Raw genomic sequence first — 16,772 nt, forward strand, 5'->3', positions numbered from 1 at the left:
TTTCTCTCCCTCCTGGTTCAGGGGAGGTACCTTCCACATGAGAGATTTATCTCCTGCCTCCAAGAAAGAAGGGCAAGGAGAGGGAGGTCGAAGGACCCTTCCTGCTTCTGCCATTTTCTCAAACTCCTTCAGCTTAAGATATTTAACATACCAAGGGGCCATATTTTGGGTTAGTGTGTCTTGAAACCCATTAGTATTTTCTAGGCTATGTGCAGACCACAATCTTTGGGGGACACAAAGATGACTGAAGCCCAGTTACCATCCTCAGAAAGACCTGCACACACACACAAAAAAAGGACAAAAAAATTATATATGTGTGTGTGTGTGTGCGCGCGCGCTTAGGATGCACATATCTAAATCTCACGTCTGAAGTTAATCTTCCTTCCAGTAGCTCTCTCAATGACCCTAAGAAGAAGGAAGTGAAGATACTATCATTGTCGTTTAGAGAATGGGCACAGAGGTAGCCAAGTATCAGTTCTGTGGTTAGAGCCCAGGTCCTGACCCCCAAGTTCAGTGGGCTCTCCACCACACCATGAAAGTGTTGAGTAAGTTCAAAGGAGAGAGAGAGGCAAATCCAACGTGGAGGATTAGGAATGGCTTCATGGAGGAGGTGGCATTTGAAACGAGATGTTCACAGGTAGATACGGAAACAGGAGGCAGGAGCTCACGGCAAGAAGGGTGCCAAGGGAATGCTTGCAGAGGGGTAAGGAATCTCACCGACTGGATAAGGGAAGGAAGTAGAAATCAAAGGACTGGAAAAATAGGGTGGGTCATGTTGTGAAGAGTTTCCGGGGGCAGGCCTGAAGGGTTTGAGGGTGAAAAAGCAGTCTTGCCCTAGAAGTATTTATGTCTGACACCAGATGAACATATTATAAAAGTAGAGAAGCAGCTTAATGAATCAGGTCACCAGAGGGATCAGTGAAGGCAGAATGACAATGGAGGCGTGGAAGGATCCAATTTCTCATGTGCTCTTTATCCGCTACCCTCGCTCCAAATTAAATGTTTTAGCAAAACAAATCCTCTTTACGTTCTTGATGAAAGGAGACTAACTGGACTTTTCTGGTGTCATAAAAATTCCCAGTCTTGCACTATCAAAACAATAAATACTCCCTCAAGGGCTCCTAATTTAAGCGTTATCAGGCACGAGCACCATGTTTAATGTGAGGGAAAATGTTTGGGAGTGGCATTTTGTTTATAGAAATTGCTTAGCTTAAATTAGGAAATGTCATACCTTCAACTAGGCATAATCATTTTTTAATTTCCTTATAACTGAGAGTTTTCATTGTTTTGGCTAAAATTTCAGAAATGACATTGTTGGGGAGGAAAAATAATTTTCCCTCTACCCTTCTAGATTCTTGGTTGAGGCCCCAGTAACAAAAGACATATTAAGAAGAAAAAAACAGGACCAGCCCCGGGGGCCTAGTTGTTAAGTGTGACGTGCCCAGGTTCAGTTCCCCAGCATGGACGTACACCACTTGTCTATCAGTGGCCATGCTGTTATGGCGGTTCACGTACAAAATAGAGGAAGATTGGCAATAGATGTTAGCCCAGAGCGAATCTTCCTCAGTAAAAAAGAAGAGAAGAGAAAAACAAAGAAGTTTATTAACATATACATCTCATGTACGTGGGTGATACCCAAGGAAATGAGGAACTGTCAGAGGTGGCTTAGAATTCAGGCTTAAATATCACCTTCAGCAGAAGGCAAAAGAGAGACCGTGTGGGGAGGCCACTTAAGGAGAGGTGACCAGGTAATCAAGGGTAAGGTTTGTTATGCAGATTTAAGTTGGCGGCTTCTCCATTGATAAGGGACTCTTGTGATTTAGAATCATCCTTTTCTTCCAGGTATGAGAGGGAAACATCCTTACAAATGGAGGTTTCCTCTTTAAGTGTGAATTTCCCTTAACTGGTAACTTCTACTCTTTCTTCAGAGCTTCCCCTATGTCTGCTGTGTCTCAAGATAATCAGCTCAAAATGACCCTTATGCCAAAGAGGCATATTTTGGCATGGCATTTTCTGGTCTACAACATAACTGGTACATCCAGCAGAATCCTAGTGTGATGCAGAGATTCAGAATTCTGCAAGGCACAGAGATACTGGCTGAATGGAGTGAAGCAAGCTCAGACCTAGGACTGAAAGACAGACCTGCTGTGAGGTTTTGGGTGCTGGAGAAGCTCAAAGTGATAAAATATAGGGCCTTCTCAGTTGACTGTACTTTCTTTTCAAGAAACGGGTTGCATATAACCCATGGCATTATTTTGGAGGAAACCGAAAGCCAGAAGGAGACAGACAGAGGAGAGAGGAGGAAATGGAAATAGAGGGAGTTAAGAGCCCTGGGAAGCCCAAGGCAAGTGATATTCAGTGGTTTTGTGTGATCCCATCAGGATAACTCCGACTGGTTGAGAGAAATGGAGCCCAAACAGGACCTGGGCTACACAACGAAACTCCTTCCAAAGGACAGACAGCCTGGTGGAATGCAAGGGCGTGGGCTTTGGCTTTAGCTCCCCTGGCTTTGAAGCTGGCTGAGCTGCTTAACTTCCACAAGCGTTGGATTTCAAAATAGGAGAAATGATTGTTACGAGGCTAGAATCCAACAGCATATGTAAGATTGCTTAACATGGAAAGTGGTAGTAGAAACAGCTTAAGAAATTTCAGTTTTCCTTCCTTTATCCATGAACAAACAGTTGTGTGTTGCCAGACGAAATACTCTTGTAAGAATTTAGATAGAAATCAGCTAAATCATTGCCACCATGAGTGCCCTTTGGTTTCTGATCACTACCTTGGGGGTAGGGGGAGAGAAGGGCTTTCTGCACAAAGCCCCATTGCTTTTGCTTCCTTCTCACTACTTCCTATTCCTGTAAACATGGAGAACAATAACTTCCCCTGCATTAATATCATAAAACACCAAAGTTATTCCTCCGACCCTCCAGGTAAAATTTAGGATGGCATTTTAAATTTCAATTTCAAATCAAGAATGAGTAATTTTTTAGTATGTCTCAAATATTATTTGGGACATACTTATTCAAATTTAACTGAATATCCTGTATTTTTTTTCCCCTAAATGTGGCAACTCTATTTAATCATTTAACCATAATTTCTGTTTTTCTCCCTCTTAAACCTAGGCTCCTACTTCTCAGATTCTTAGCAACCTGTGGGTAAAAAGAAAGATGGTGGCATCACCAGACATTGGCAAGGATGTGGCTCAAATGTAACTGTCATACACTACTGATGAGAGTGTACATTGGCACTACCACTTCAGAATACTGGTTAGCACCATCTACTAACCCTAGGACCCAGCAATTCCACTCCTAGGTCTAGACATAACGGAAATACATACATAGTCCACTAAAGACAATGGACAAGAATGTTCATAGCAGTGCCATACTATTCATAATAGTCCAAACTGGACACAATACAGTGATAGCATGGATAAGTAAATCATGGTATAACTATTGTTAAAAAACAAGATTCAACTGAGTAAATTTGAAAATCTAACTGGCTTTATTCAAAGATTCACAATCAGGCAGCATCCCATCTAATAAATAGAAAGTCTCCAAAGAGCTGCACAGAATGGAAGGATTTTATAGTCAGAAAGAGGGTGGGACAGAGAAGCTAAAGGAGTGGATTATTATTTCAGGCAAAGTCACCTTCCCTTAGGGGAAGGCGGGGGGTCTTATCAGGTAGGTTATCTCACTAGTGCTGATCAGGAAATTCCAGACTGATTGGCTTAAAATTCCACTCCTGGGAGAGACTCAAACTGCAGTTGGCTTGGGTGTTAAGTCTTGGTGGGGCTAGCACAAGTGACTCCATTTTGGGCCTGCTGTTTCCTTTTAACACTGCCTAAGAGAATATTATATGGAAATGAGAATGAGTGAATTATTGCTACACTCTATGTGGCTGAATCTCACAATCATAATTTTGAGCAGAAGAAGCCAGACACAGAAGAATAAATAATGTATATAATTCAAAGTGCATAAGGCTCAGACACAGGCAAATAAACGTCTGGTGTTAGAAGACAGGGTAGAGCTTGCCTTGGGCGGGGGGTTATGCCTCCTATAGGGTAAGGAGGCCTTCTGGGGTGCTGGTAACGTCCTAGTTCTTGAATCAGGCTGTGGTTACAAGAATTGTTTACTTTGTGAAAATTCGTCCATCAGGCTTAAAATTTCTGCACTTTACTGTATGTATATGGCACTTCGATTGAAAGTTTATTTAAAGAGAAAAAAAGTAGTAGGACAGATAGGTTAAACCGTCAACAAAGAAGCAATAAGCAGAAGGAAGAGAAAAGAGGCCGGTTTGGGTGGGGGTGGGGGGACGAGCAGGACTGACTACACAGGAGAGGACCTTCAGAGCAGGATGTGAACGAATCTGGGGTGAGCCTGGGCTCGTGTAATAAAGAGTCTAGGTGATATTAGTGAAGGAGTTTATTTAATAATCAGCGTGAGGAGTTCAAATCCCAGGAAAACAGTTCAACAGAGTGTTGAACAACTAGATTTCATATATGTTAAAAAAAAAGAAAGCAAGAGAAGTAAGCGAGCAGACCTGATGACCATGGGATGCTTGTGGTCACTGTGGCTGACAGGATGTGCCCACGACACGCATTCTACCTCTGCCTCTGACACCGTCACCCTCTCAGCTCGCAGCCCCCTTGTGTTGCCTCAGAGAAATTTTTACAGAGTGGGACGTGTGTGGACTTCTAAAGACGTTCCCCTGTCAGCAAACACAAAGTAGACTTGAGGGCCAGCAATTGAATTCTGAACATTTTTGAACTAAGAAGCAACACATGAGGTTTCATTGTTCACAAGGACTGCTTGTCAGGCCCATGCAGCCACCGTTTATGCATCTGCTGGGAAGCCGAATTAGACCACCTTTATTTATTTATTTATTTATTTATTTTTTGAGGGAGATTAGCCTTGAGCTATCTACTGCCAGTCCTCCTCTTTTTTTTGCTGAGGAAGCTTGGCCCTGAGCTAACATCCATGCCCATCTTCCTCTACTTTATATGTGGGACACCTACCACAGCACGGCGTGCCAAGCAGTGCCATGTCCACACCCGAGATCCGAGCCAGCGAACCCTGGGCTGCTGAGAAGCGAAACATGCCGCACTTAACCACTGCGCCACCGGGCCGGCCCCCAGACCATCTTTAGAATCCCGCCTAGCGCTCACGCTTCCTGACGCCCCTGGTGTTCTCCGAACCAGCTTCTCACCTCAGCACTGCTGTTGACATTTGGAGATAAAAATTTCTTAGTTATGGGAGGCTTTCTTGTGATTTTCAGGATATTTAGCAACATCCTGGCTATCTAGAGTACCCAGGAGATGCCAATACACCTCACCCCCAGTTGTGACAACCAAAAATGTCTCCAGACATTGCCAAATGTCCCCTGGCAGGTACAGTAATCTGTGGTTGAGAACCAGTTATCTAAACTGTATTGTGGAACTCTAGGGCACGTTCTTGGGTGACTGGTTTCAAGATATTAAAAACATATGCAGGGGGCTGGCCCCGTGGCTGAGTGGTTAAGTTCGCGCACTCCGCTGCGGCAGCCCAGGGTTTCACCGGTTCGGATCCTGGACATGGACATGGCACCGCTTGTCAGGCCACATTGAGGCAGCGTCCCCCGTGCCACAACTAGAAGGACCTGCAACTAAGATATACAACTATGTACCAGGGGGGATTTGGGGAGATAAAGCAGAAAAAAAAAATTGAACCATGTGGAATTGTAAGTAAAAAAAATACCAAAAAAACATACACATAATACATACTTACACACATACATAGAAAGTAAAGTTACTTACAAACTGTCTCGCTTCCTGTAGTTCCAAAATTTACCTGATAAGGGACACTTTAGGAAAATGCTTCCCTTTTATTCCTAAACAAGGCTTGCTCATTGCAGCCGGCCAAGATTTATGACCCCTGATTAGTAGAGTTTGGTGGGAAGAAGAAATAAAGGCTTTGGATCCCACAGAACTGAATTCAAATCGCAGCCCTGCCACTCTGTCGCTGGGACTTGCGACTTACCGTCTGTTTCTTGCCCTTTCTTCTGTAGCCTTGTAGAAGAACTGGCCACATCTTACAACATCTAGAAGAGCGTAAAGGACATGGGAGCATGGAGGGATAGTATCGCGTTTTCCTCCAGGGCCCAGCACTCTCTCTCCTATAACTAATATTCACAAAGGACCTACCCTATGCCAGGCACCACTCCAACGCCTTTTCAAATATTAGCTCATTTAGTCCTCCCCAAAGCTTGATAAGCTAGGTCCTGTTGCTATCCCCACTTCACAGATGAGGAAACTGAGGCACAGAGGTGAAGTGACTTACCCAAGGCCATGTAGCTAGTCACTGGGAATCTGGAGTCTAGGGCCAGAGTCCACAATCTTAACCACTAGATTGTGCCTCTAGGTTCGCCTTCCTGTCTTTTGGTTTCTATGACGTTCCCTGGCAGGTGCTCTCCCTGTCTTTTCCCTGAAGAGACTAGGAAGAGGATGAGGGCCACCTCAGTCCTCAAGAGAAGCCTCATCTCCTCCTCTGTAAATTAAAGAGGTCGGACTAGACATCGCGACTTTCCTTGGCTTTGGCACTCCGCCTCTTTGCCTCAGTTTTCTTATCTGCAGTAAAAGAACGTGACCGGCCTAATTCCCCGAGTGGCCTGGTCTGCTGTGACTATCACCTAGATGTCAGTGTTGAATAGGGATCACACAGGAAAACGCTTTGAACAGTGTAACGCTCTGCACACCGTCAGCCATCAGCACGTTGGCAACACGCCACACACAGGTCTTTCCATCAACTTCCCCCCGCGCTTCGACTTTCTCTCTCGTGTACATGGTGACACAGTTTTCAAAATGTCCTCACTTACACGATCTTCTTTAAGCCTCCCAATACTAGAGGGAGCACAATCCAAGCCGTCTGGTTCCTGACCCACTGGGCATCCTGTCACCACACTGTCATTATCCTCCTGGGTGCTGTGCTGCCAGGAACTTTTCCAAACCGTGAAATCGGGCATAGGCCCCGCTGCTTAGCCACATTTGGTTTAAAACAGACACAGCCGTGCATTTGTCAGGTCACTGACAAACAGAAAACAGAATCCTTAATGGACATAGTCTATTGACACGGTCTCATCACATTAATACGACAACCCAAGGAGAAAAGTCATGCTATACTCATTTTTAAAATGTTAAAACTGAGGCTCAGAGAAGTTAGTTTACTTGTCCAAGGATGCACAGAGGGTGGAAAGTAGATTTGAAAGCGGGTTCATTTGTCTCCACAGTTTCTGATCATGGTCTAGATCCCGGCTAGTCAAAGCGTAGGCCAGACACCAGCACATTGGCACCACCTGGGAGTTTGTTAAAAACGCAAATCTCAGATCCCCCTCTGGACCTACTGAATTGGGGTCTGCATGCTAAAAGGATACCTAGGTGAGTCCTCTGCACACTGTAATTGAAGGACCACTGATCCTTATTGCTGCTCAGTGTAGACCTAGCCATGATACACTGAAGAGCAAAATCTGTAAATAAACGCATCCATCCATCCATATACTGTGCTGGGTTTTAAAATTTACTTCTAGGGGCCAGCCCCATGCCTCGTGGTTAAGTTCAGCATGCTCCACTTTGGCAACTCTGGTTTGGTTCCCAGGCGCAGACCTACACCACTCTTCTGTCAGCGGCCAAGCTGTGGCAGGGGTCCACACAGAAAAAAGGAAGATTGGCAACAGATGTTAGCTCAGGTTGATTCTTCCTCAGCAAAAAAAATCATATATATATATGTATGTATATATATACATATGCTTCTAAACATTTTACAGGCATACCTTGAAGATATTACAAGTTTGGTTCCAGAACACCAAAATAAAGCAAATATCACAATCATGTGAGTCACATGAAGTTTTTGGTTTTCCACTGCATATAAAAGTTATATTTACACTATACTGTAGTCTATTAAAGTGTGCAACAGCATTATGTCCAAAAAAAGATGTATATACCTTAATGTTAAAACGCTTTATTGCTAAAAAATGCTAACCATCACCTGAGCCTTCAACAAGTCATAATCTTTTTGCTGGTGGAGGGTCTTGTAAAAAACGCAATATCTGCAAAGTGTGATAAAGTGAAGCACAATAAAATGAGGCGTGCCTGCACTTTAAGAGGAAATTTAAAGATTTAAAAGCAGGTGGCATGAGTCCCAGTGTTAGATTAGGCATTGAGTTAATTGAATTAGCAGATACACAGTACATACTAGGATGGATATGATCTGCATACATCGCATACGCCCATGCCAGGATTTATATCAGAATTTCTTATTCTTGAACTTTATTCATTGGTATATATATATTTTTTACATCAAACACAGAAAATTTTATCCTTACACCAAACTACTTAACAGAACAAACACATGTGTCCAGTGCTGTATAAACAGTTACGAAGCGCTGGAAGAATATTTAAGGTACAGTTCTTGCCCTGGAGTAATTTTCAGCTTTGAGGTCTCTTGAAAAGAACTTTAGCATAGTTCTCCATTCTAATATATTGGCTAAACTGATTTTAATTTTAAACTGAATTTAATTTAATTATACTGAATTTTTCCCCCAAGCATTGTTTTCATTAAAGAAGTAATTTTCTGTTAAGAATATAGCCTTAACGCTACCTTTCTCTTCTTTTCATAATACTCATAAAAGCAGCAAGAGCAGCAGCAGCTCCCTGTATACATATTTTAACTACACTGATTTTCCCAACATATTTTTAAAAGGTAACGGATAGTTCATTCTTTTTTTAATGTTTTTAATTTAAATTTTTTTTTCTTTAAAGATTGGCACCTGAGCTAACAACTGTTGCCAATCTTCTTTTTTTTCTTTTTTTCTGCTTTATCTCCCCAAACCCCCCTGTACATAGTTGTATATCTTAGTTGCAGCTCCTTCTAGTTGTGGGATGTGGGACGCCACCTGAACGTGGCCTGACGAGGAGTGCCATGTCCCCGCCCAGGATCCGAACCCTGGGCCGCCGCAGCGGAGCGCACGAACTTAACCACTCGGCCACAGAGCCGGCCCCTAAATTTTTATTTTTATAACAGTAACATTGGATTATAACATTATATCACTTTCAGATGTACATCATAATGTATTTCGAATTCTGTGTGGATTACATCATGTTCACCACCCAGAGACTAATTACCATCCATCACCACACACGGGCCTCATCACCCCTTTCTCCCTCCCCCCTCCCCCCTTCCCTTCTGGTAACCACCACTCCAGTCTCTGTTGCTATGTGTTTGTCATTGTTTTTATCTTCTACTTATGAGTGAGATCATATGGTATTTGACCTTCTCCCTCTGACTTATTTCACTTAGCATAATACCCTCAAGGTCTTGGATAATTCATTCTTGAGGCCAGAGGTGTAGCCATAACACTTAGACTTGAATAGCACATTACCTGTACAATTTATTCTGATTTGTAACTATTTCTTGGACCAGAGATTGAGTCCACGTTATGTGCCAACTCTGAACAAATGGCAGTAGCAGCCTATACACTGCCTTGTGAAGGATTCTAAGATATGTCCAGTAGGAACATTCTGGATTCAACTAGCAATGTCTGCGATGGGTGTGGAAAGGGGCCGTTGAGAGCATCCGCCCCAGGCTTTGCCATCCCTGCACTTGGACGCTGCCCCCAGCTCAAAAAGCTGATGTCTTTACCATTCCTCACCCGTCCCCTGCTCTTTGCTTCCCCTGGGCGTTTCCTCCCACCGCGTCCACTGCCTAGACTGCTCTACCCTCTGGGCCTGGACCAGGATCCCACGCCCGCCAAGCAGCCTTCCCCAGCTTCTCCAGAACCAAATGATAATTCTATTGCTGCCAGTCTGGAAAAAGACAAACAACAACAACAACAAAAGCAGCAAAAGACTTGTTTCCAGATCATGTGCTTGGACTTCAGCTCAGGGCCTTGAAGATGCTTCTCTCGCACCTCCCAGGGGCCCGGGGGATTCTCAGTACAGACCTGTTTTGATCAAAATCAACTACTGCCACTTCCTCTGTGAATCACACCTATCCTGGGTGTGCAGGTGTCTCTGCCGTTTTAGGCGTTTTATCTCCCTGCTGGTGAGTCCGCCCAGCGAGTTCTCTTCTGAGTTTCTCCTCCGTGTTCAAATTCCTATTACGCTCCCTCTGGCTCTGTAACCACACCCAATACCAAAATGAAGCCAGGCTGGCTGGATAAAAAGATTTGGGATGAATTATGCTTTTTTCTGATTATTCTCTTTTGATTTGGTTCTCAGAGGAATCAGTGTGCGAGAAGGGAGTTAAAAAAATACGATTAAATTTAGAAGCAGTCAGATTAGGCAATAATACGGCTGTGGACCCCGTCACCGCTCTCACTTTCTTATCAACTCCTCTCCCGCGGGCACTTATTAAATATACAGATTCCGGAAGGAGAGCAGGGTAAGGCGAAGAGCTAAGAAGACTGTTAAGGAAGGACTGAGAGGATGAAACGAGTAAACAGTAACCTCCGGAGCTGGCTGTGTCAGAATCGCCCCTTAAAAACTGTACACACCCAGGGTCCACCCCAGGCTCCCCAATCAGAGTCAAGCGTCTGCATTTGTAACCAAGCACTAAGGACGAACCTCCTACACAGTCAGGATCGGAAGCCCTGTGGTAGATTCTTTGACGGGGTGCCTCCCTGGCAACGTGGTAGAGGAAGATAGGAGAGAGCAAAGCGGTGGGATAATGCAGCTGGAGGCTGCCTTGCAACTGGGCAAGGGAAGCGTTAGAAGTGAGCAGGGACCCAGACTATGGAGCACAGCATTATGGTTAGACTGGAAATAGTAAAGAAATTTTAACACCAGTCTTTGTGAAACCAAATGCGTTTTCTCTCTTGCGAGTTCTTACGGAGTAGGAGCTGGATCCCTGGATGAAATATGAAAAGTATAGGCCTTGTTTCACGGGCACTATTTCTTAGTAGTTTTGCAACCGCTGAGTTTTTCTGTGGGAACTTGAAGCCTGTTTTTTCAGATTCTGCCCTGACACCTTCCAAAAGGAAGTTAATCTTTTTTTTTTTTTTTTTTTTGAGGAAGATTGGCCCTGGGCTAACAGCTGTTGCCAATCTTCCTCTTTTTCCTTGAGGAAGATTGTTGCTGGGCTAACATGTGAGCCAGTCTTCCTCTACTTTATATGTGGGACTCCTGCTACAACATGGCAGTGTGTAGGTCCCCGCCCAGAACCCCACCTGCAAACCCTGGGCCGCTGAAGCGGAGAGTGTCAACTTAACTACTGTGCCACCAGGCCAACCCCAATCATTTTTAAAAGTAATCTAGGCGTCTGTTAGAACTTTAGCTATCAGGAGACCCTGATAACTATGCAATGAATGCTGACATTAGCTAGAAGCATCAGTTTTAATAACCACAACTTTATGGAGAAGTAAAGCACTCTATGTCACAGAGTTTTCTTAAGGAGCAATTGAGACTATGTCTGTGGAAAGCTTTGTAAAAATGATTATAATTACTATTAAATAGAAATGCAAAACAGACATTGTTCAGGATGGTTGTCTCGAGAATAGCAGAAAAATCATCTTGCTGATGAAAAGGAAGAGAGAGATGGGTGAAAGGGACAAAGACAAACAAACAAAAAACCGGAAAACCTGAGAAGAGAACCCTCATCCCCTTTCCTTTATATGTTTAATTCCCAAATATTGGCAATAGTCTGGAATGTCATGCTAAATTAGTTGAACGTGACCCCTAATCAGAGAGGTGTATGAAATGTCTTCTCAAGTGGTATCTACATTACATCCAACTGGTAAGTTAGGTACTTAATATTTTTTTTGGTTTTGTTTTCACAGGCAGTGCCCTTTTGAACTTAGCCTTAAAAATGAATCCAGTTGTTGCTCAGCCAGGCTACGGTACGCGGGGTGTGACGGCTAGTAACTGGCAAACCGGCGTGTTTGACTGCTGCGACGACCTAGGGGTTTGTAAGTGCCGTGGGTCACTGCTCTCCCGGGGACTACAGTAACTCAGGTCACCGACATCATAAAAGTCGTTTACTGACCCTCTCAGCGAGTTCTGCATTTTATTCTGTAACTCGGAAGTCACAAGCCCGAGGCCCATGGGCGGATTTAGCCACTGGATGTGTTTTGTTGGTCCTGCGCATAATGAACCCTTTCAATGTATTAAGATGGTAGGAAACATATAAAAGTCAGATTTCACATAAAAATCTAGCTTTCCAATCTAGATTTCCAACTTCTCTTGAACATTTGGAAAATCTGGGAAGATGAGTCCTTCTCCCGAGGCAGGGGTCTGAGTATTAGCTAGCGCCATGAAAAGGGTGTTCACCCCACAGCTTGCCATATTTATGTCCACCATTCACTGATATCTATTTTGTGTTTTTTCCAACCTATTTCACTCATTTATTTTACCTGCCTGGCCTTGAGTTTGTGATCCTTGTCTACGTCAATCACCTCTTCTTAAATTTTCACCTCTTTCGTATCCCCATGTTCTTGACATGCTTTTCCAGTTTGTCTTCCATGTACCTCTGCTTTTTCCTCCAGTGCTGACTCTGCGTTTTCCAGCTTTCAATGATATTCTTGTGTCTCTTGGGATTGTTCCATTTCAGGAAGCTTTGCGGGTTTTTAGTTTTACTGACTTGTAATTCTTTTAAACTATGAAACATATTTTTGTGTGAGAAAATTTTCCTTATTTCAGAGTCTATTGCCATATGAGTTGAAGACATTTTCTTTCCTTTTCTTTTCTTTTTCTTTCTTTTCTTTCTTTCTTTTTTTTTTTTTTTTTTGCTGAGGAAGATTCACCCTAAGCTAATATCCAATGCCAATCTTCCTCTTTTTGCATGTGAGCCCCTGCCACAGCATGGCCACTGACAGATGAGCAGTGTAGATCTGCACCCAGGAACTGAACCTGGGCGCTGAAATGGAACACACTGAACTTAACCACTAGGTCACGGGGCAGCCCTGAAGATATTTTCTGTGTGGCTGATCTGTCCACTGTCTTTGGGAAACAGCCTACCCTTTTGTGTATAATGGAAGTTCCAAGTTCGTTGGAGATAGTCTTTTGCTTAAAACAATCAACCAAAAACTACAGACTTGGGGCCAGCCTTGTGGCCGAGTGGTGAAGTTCGTGTGCTCCACTTTGGTGGCCCAGGGTTTCTCTGGTTTGGATCCTAGGCGTGGACATGGCACCGCTCATCAAGCCATGCTGAGGCGGCGTCCCACATAGCACAACCAGAGGTACTCACAACTAGAGTATACAACTGTACTGGGGAGGAGGTGGGGCATGGTTTGGAGAGAGGAAGAAGAAGAAGAAAAAAAGATTGGCAATAGATGTTAGCTCAGGTGCCAATCTTAAAAAAAAACAAAACAAAACACAGACTTTTGAGGCCCACCCTGTGGCATAGCGGTTAAGTTTGTGCACTCAGCTTCGGTGGCCCAGGGTTCATCAGTTCAGATCCCGGACATGGACCTACGCACCACTTATCAAGCCACGCTGTGGCAGGCGTCCCACATAGAAAGTAGAGGAAGATGGGCACGGAAGTTAGCTCAGGGCCAGTCTTCCTCAGCAAAAAGAGGAGGATTGGCAGCAGATGTTAGCTCAGGGCTAATCTTCCTAAAAGAAAAAAAAAACAAAAAAAAACAGACTTTCTTATCTTATCTAGGGTACAGCCACATGAAAACTCCACCCCAGAGTTTTTCAAAATAGACTTGTACTCAGAGCATATTTGAGAACTCTTTCCGTTTGTTGCTATTTTCTTAGGCCCCTTTTTGTCTTATACAGATTCCTTAAAGTGAAATTGCAGTAGACTTTTAAGCTTTTGATGCCAATATCTCATAACTTCTACTTGTTTCCAACTCCGTAACGATAACAGGGCTCTATTCTTTGCCCAAATGACCATCTAGCATCTATTCCCTATTGCTTTTCTCTCTTCAGCCCTAATGGTTTCTCCACTGATCCTTTTCTGACCCCAAACACTCCATCATGGTTTTCAGAGGTCTCAGACATCCGGGGCCACAAACTTCCTGTGCAAACATGACCCAAATGTAATCAAGGGCAGGGAAGAAAGATAATTTGAAAATGCTCAGATTGGCAAAGCAAGAGCTTTTGCAATTAAATCTGACCTAGTATAATGACATGCAGAGTTCCTCGATTCCTGGACAGTAGGCTCTAGAAGCAAGACATAAAGCCAGATGACCACGTTGTTTTCTCGGAGTGTCCCTTAAAGCCGTTTTCTGAGCGAGCATCTTTTTGAAAGCAGGCTGATTTAGTTGAAACTGTGATGACTTTGACTAATCCCTCTGTGTTGTCTCACCCTGCACCCAGGCCTCTGTGGGACTTTCTTTCCCCTGTGCCTCTCCTGTCAGATTGCCTCTGACATGGACGAATGCTGCCTGTGCGGAGGAAGTGTTGCCATGAGGACCCTGTATCGAACCCGATACGGCATCCCGGTGAGTCACCCAAGTGTCCGCTGAGAGGTGGCAGCCCAGACACCCCAAGGGCTTTCCTTCACTCTGACTGGATCTCCATGACTGCCCTCCTCACTTTCATGGCTTGACCATAGTCCACTTGTTGTTAGTGCCATCAAGTCAATTCCAACTCCTAGTGACCCTGTGGACAGCAGAGCGGAACCCCGCCCAGTCTTTTTGCACCATCCTCTCAGCTTCTGGTGCTCTATCAGACAATGCTCCGCTGTTATTCACAGGGTTTTCATGGCCAATTTTTTCAGGAGTGAGTGGCCAGGTCCTTCTTCCTAGTGTCTGGTCTGGAAGCTCCATTGAAACCTGTCCACCATGGGTGACTCTGCTGGTATTTGAAATCCTGGTGGCATAGCTTTCAGCATCACAGCAACACGCAGCCACCACAGTATGACAACCAACAGATGGGGGATGTGGTTCCCTGACCGGAAACAACCTGGGCCACAGGGGTGAGAACGCTGAATCTTGACCACTAGACCACCAGGGCTGGCCTTTTCTCCACTTCCGTCCTAATTTTTTTGGTGATTTACAGGGGCCATGCGGCTATCTATACTTTGGAATATATGAGTAATAAAATCTTTCATTATTGTGTCTCTGAAAAAGTTGCTGGAGGTGAGTAGGTAAGAGATGGAGGCCAGCACAGGGCCCTTAGCCTCTCCTGGCTTTACTCAGATTCAGGGAGAAGAGCCTGCAAATCTGCAAGGTTGGGGTGACAGTTTCTTAGAAAGCCTTGGGTAAAAATGGGTGTGTAGTGGATCCCCTCAGAGCTGGCACATCCGCCTCACTGGCAGAGTCCACTCACTCAGCAGGGATTCCTGAGTACATAGAACTTGCAAGTACCATTCCAGACACTAGAGACACATCGGTGAACAAAGGAAATCAAAACCCATGTCTTCAGGAAGCTTATAGTCTTTTTTTTTTTTTTTGAGACTTTTATTTTAACGTAATTCCAGACATAAAAGTTGCAAAAATGGTGCAGACTTCGTGAATACCCTTCACCCAGATTCCCCAAATACTAAAAATTGGCCACATTTGTTTTCCCTCTTTGCTTTCCTCTATCATCTATCCTATTTTTTTCTGAACCATCTAAGAGTAAATTACAAACTTGATGCCGTTACCTCTATTTCACTGTGTATTTCTTAAAAACAAGGACGTTCTCTTATATAACCACAATCCAATTACCAAAAATCAAGAATTTAGCGTTAATACAATACTATTAGTTTATCCATGGATCTTATTTAAACTTCACCAATTAGCCCAATAATATTCTTTTTTTTTAAGATATTTTATTTTTATTTTTCCTTTTGCTCCCCAAAGCCCTCCAGTACATAACTGTATATTTTTAGTTGTGGGTCCTTCTAGTTGTGGCATGTGGGACGCCGCCTAGCATGGTTTGATGAGAGGTGCCATGTCAGCGCCCAGGATCCGAACCGGTGAAACCCTGGGCCGCTGAAGCAGAGCACACGAACTTAACCGCTCGGCCACAGGGCCAGCCCCCCCCTAATAATATTCTTTAAGTGAAAGAAAATCAATCTGGGATCACACATCGTGTTCAGTTGTCATGCTTCTTTAGCCCCCTATGATATGATCAGCTTCTCAGTCTTTCCTTGTCTTTTCTTCTTTTTTATGAATACAGATCGGTTATTTTGCAGACCATCCCTCAGTGCGATTTGTCAAATGGCTCCTCATGATTAGAGTTAGGGTAGATATTTCTTGGCAGAAACTCCACAGAAGCGATGCTGTGTTCGCCATGCATCATATCAGGGGGCACATGACATCAATTTATCCCATCATGGGTGATAGTAACTTTGATTACTTGGTTAAGATAGTGTGTGTGCCAGGATTCTCCAATATAAAGTTGCTATTTTCCCCTGTGTCATGACAAGGACCTTGCAGGGAGATGTAAATATCCTGTTCCTCCTTCACCCACTAGCTCTAGCATCCATTAAAAAGTCTTGCCTGAATCCGTCATTACTGTGATAGTTGTCTATGGTCAAGCTTACACTCCAATGGGAGAGGATAGCTACCATATAACTAAGTGAAAGTATAATACACAGGAAGCTGATAAGTGCTAGAGAGAAAAATAAAGCGAGGAAGAGAGGGTTGAAGGGTTCTAATCGTAAATAGGGTTATTAGGAACAACTTCAGTAAGAAAGCAAAGATCTCAAAGGATGAGAGGATGACCCATCTGGGGAAGGTCCAGGCAGAGGAAAGAGCTAGAGTCAAGGCCTTCAGATAGAGCTTACCTGGAATGTTCCAGAAAGAGCAACCAGCCAGAAAGGCAGGAACAGTGTGTGTGTGTGGGGGGGGGGGGGGGGGGGGGGGGGGGGGGGGGG

This window comes from Equus quagga, chromosome 3, assembly GCF_021613505.1.
Source record: "Equus quagga isolate Etosha38 chromosome 3, UCLA_HA_Equagga_1.0, whole genome shotgun sequence".
In the NCBI taxonomy this organism is placed as follows: Eukaryota; Metazoa; Chordata; class Mammalia; order Perissodactyla; family Equidae; genus Equus; species Equus quagga.